Source organism: Pyrus communis, chromosome 9 (genome assembly GCF_963583255.1).
Source record: "Pyrus communis chromosome 9, drPyrComm1.1, whole genome shotgun sequence".
Lineage (NCBI taxonomy): Eukaryota > Viridiplantae > Streptophyta > Magnoliopsida > Rosales > Rosaceae > Pyrus > Pyrus communis.
In genome coordinates, this window is record NC_084811.1 from 17,842,934 (window position 1) to 17,846,807 (window position 3,874).

A 3,874-nucleotide genomic window follows, 5' to 3' on the forward strand; every position below is an offset into this window, starting at 1 on the left:
GAAAGCCTTTTCATTCTCTCTTTTGGAAAAGGGTAATGATTGGCTCTTTGAATTGGCACTTGGAACCGTCACTTCTTAGGAAAGCATGAAGATAACGTTCTTAGAGAAATTCTTCCCAACTTCGAGAGTCATTCTTTTGAGGAAGAAGATTAGCGGAATTCAACAAAGCCAAGGAGAATCTTTTCCAGCGTATTATGAGCATTTCAATACTCTAGTTGCATCATGCCCTCAACATCAAATGAAGGAAGAACTTTTGATTCAATATTTCTAAGAAGGACTTCTTCCAATGAGAGACAAATGTTAGATGCCTCAGCAGGAGGTGCCTTGGTTGATAAAACACCAGTTAATGCAAAGATCTTAATCGCCAATCTAGCCTTGAATGCACAACAATACGAAGGAGTTAGAAAGAGAGACCCCCCCCCACGGCAACACCAAGTTAATGAGGTAAGTTCAATGGCCGAAATTCAATCTCAATTGGCTAATCTCACTGTTCTTGTGTCACAGGTTATTAAAGGATCCAAAATGCAAGGAACAAGTACTTGTGGTGTGTGCTCTATGCAAGGACACCCTTTGATCAATGCCCTCAATTGATAGAGAATGGGGGATGGGAAAGTGCCAATACCATTAGTTATCAAGCCAAAATTAGCCAAAGTATGATCCATACTCCAACACTTACAATCCGGGCTGGAGAGATCACCCAAACATAACCTCAACAACAAGGCGGATTTAGATAGCCACCTCCCGTGATATTTCAAAGGCCATTCGCACCAACACAACCTCATCCACAATCTGCCCAACCAAATTCAGGTTCGTCAATGGATAACGATAAAATTCTTCAAATACTAAATTCATTGACACAAGGATTACAAAATCAAGCCAAAGAGGTGGGCAAATTGAAGAATCAAATGGGGAAAGTGGCGGAATTCATGGGACAGTTTAGAGAACAAGGCAAACTACCTAGTTCAACTGTTGTTAATCCAAATGGAAGATTTGAAACTGCCAAGGCTATCACATTACGAAATGGCAAGGAGGTTGGAACCGACCCACAAACGTCCAAATCCAGCCAAAAGGAGGACGAGAAGCTACTGCTTAAGGAAGAAGAAGAAGACAAGGCCACGACAATGGTAGAATAACCCTTGCCACAGCCTCCTAAAACCTCTAAGCCATCCAACACAGGTAGGTTAGTTCCAAGTTCCAGCACTTCTAACCCTATTCCACAGAATGTTCATTTCCTTTGCAGATTTATGCAATCTAAGAAAGAAGACAGTGAAAAAAACATTTTGGAGACGTTTAGGAATGTGCAAGTCAATATTTCGCTTCTTGATGCAATCAAACAAGTTCCAAAATACGCCAAAATTTTTAAAGAACTTTGCACAACAAGGAAGAGGATTTCGAACAAAGAAGTGGTACGGGAAAGTGAAAACGTTTCAGCAGTTTTACAAAGAAAATTGCCCTCTAAATGCAAGGATCCAGGTTGTTTCACAATCCCTTGTGTTATTGGCAATACTAAATTCGAGCATGCTATGTTAGACTTAGGTGCATCCATTAATGTCATGCCCTACTTTATTTATGCATCTATGAACCTAGGAAAGCTTAAAAATGATGGAGTTATTATTCAATTAGCCGATCATTTTAATGCATATCTGAAAGGAGTTTTGGAAGATGTTTTGGTGCAGGTTAATCATTTAATCTTCCCAGCCGATTTCAATGTGCTTGAGATGGAAGATTCAACTCATTTTACTCCATTGCAGATTTTACTTGGAAGACCCTTCATGAAAACAGCCCGCACTAAGCTAGATGTGTTCAAAGAGACGTTGACAATGGAATTTGATGGCGACATTATTGATTTCAATATTTCTGAAGCCATAAGGTATCATTTTGATGATCATTCTTGTTTTTCTATTGATATACTCGATTCATCGGTGCAAGAATACCTTGAAGACCTAAATGGGGATGCCCTTGAAACAACCATTACAAAAGGAATGAGACTCAAAGACCAAAGGGTAGAACTTATGCACACTCACGGCAGGAATGAGGATCTCCTTGCCGTGCCCAATTGTGAAGAAGTGGCCAAGATGGTGGCTGCCCTTGAATCCTTGCCATAGCATGTTGGTAAGCTTTCAAACCCAATTTCAATTCCCGTTTCTACTAATAAGTTGTTACCCTCAGTAATTCAGGCACCTTCCCTCAAGCCTAAACCATTACCAAATCATTTGAAGTATGTTTTCTTGGGAGACCAAGAGACTTTGCCAGTCATAGTCTCTTTGACACTCACGGCAGGAGAGGAGGAGAAATTGGTTAGGGTATTGAAGGAGTACAAAATGGCCATTGGATGGACCTTGGCTGATATCAAGGGAATAAGTGCTACAACATGCATGCATCGCATACTTTTGGAGAAAAGGGCTAAACCATCTTGAGAGGCTCAACGCCAACTTAACCCTCCAATGATGGAAGTTGTGAAGAATGAGATTATTAAGCTTCTTGATTGTGGAGTAATCTACCCAATTTCGGATAGTCGTTGGGTTTCACTAGTTCAAGTTGTTCCAAAGAAATCGGGAGTGACTGTGGTGAAGAATGCAAAAAACAAACTTGTGCCCACCTGTATCCAAACAGGTTGGAGAGTTTGCATCGATTATAGGAAGCTCAATGCCACCACAAGAAAGGATCACTTCCCCTTACCATTCATTGATCAAATGCTTCAAAAGGTTAGCTGGTCATTCGTTTTATTTCTTTCTTGATGGTTATTCGGGATATAATCAGATTGTTATAGCTCTGGACGATCAAGAAAATACCACTTTTACTTGTCCATTGGTACCTTTGCTTATTGTCGAATGCCATTCGGTTTATGCAATGCACCAGCCACGTTTCAAAGATGCATGGTAAGTATTTTTTTAGATTTTGTTGAAAAGATTATTAAAGTCTTCATGGATGATTTTAGTGTTTTTGATGATTTGTTTGATGATTGTTTAACTAATCTCACATTAATCTTGAAACAATGCATCGAAACTAACCTTGTTTTAAATTGGGGAAAATTTCACTTTGTGGTAAAACAAGGCATAGTTTTAGGTCACATAGTTTCAGCAAAGGGAATTGAGGTTGATAAATCGAAAATAGATCTTGTACGCTACTTACCTTCTCCCACTTCAGTGAGAGAGGTTCGATCTTTTCTTAGACATGCAGGATTTTATAGACGATTCATCAAAGATTCCTCAAAGATCTCCACACCCCTATGCCAACTCCTTAGAAGGATGTGCCATTTAAGTTCGATGATGAATGTAAGAATGCCTTCAATCACCTCAAAGAGATGGTAACTTCGGCCCCCATCATAGTTCCACCAGATTGGAGTCTTCCTTTTAAGCTTATGTGCGATGCCTCAGATTATGCCATAGGGGCTGTTTTGGGACAAAGAAAGGACAAATAGCCACATGTCATCTATTATGCATCTCGTTTAGGCCCTCGGGAAAACGTCTTCTCCCACCTAGATGCGCAAAGAAGCGTTCATTCCTGACTCGACTCACGAATCCGTGTACATTCAAGGTTGGGTTCACACTTCAATGAACACTTAGGATATTCCAGGCAATCATCCAAGCCAAGCTAGGGCCCCAAGGAGATCTTCCTGCGAGGCACCAGAGTAGGCGCCACATGGCGAACCGAAAAGTGCACGAGAGCAGTCTAGCTTAAGTTCCACTGGCAGCCCTCGCTAAACGCAACAACGAGCAACACAGAATGAACCACGTGCACCACGATCACGGCACAAATGAGCATGACATGTATAATAGCGCTATAGACCAGTAGGTCAACACCGGGGGCAGCCGAAGGCTCGACTGGCCTCACTATGCGTAAATCTAGGAGGAAGTACAAAGGCTCATAGTAG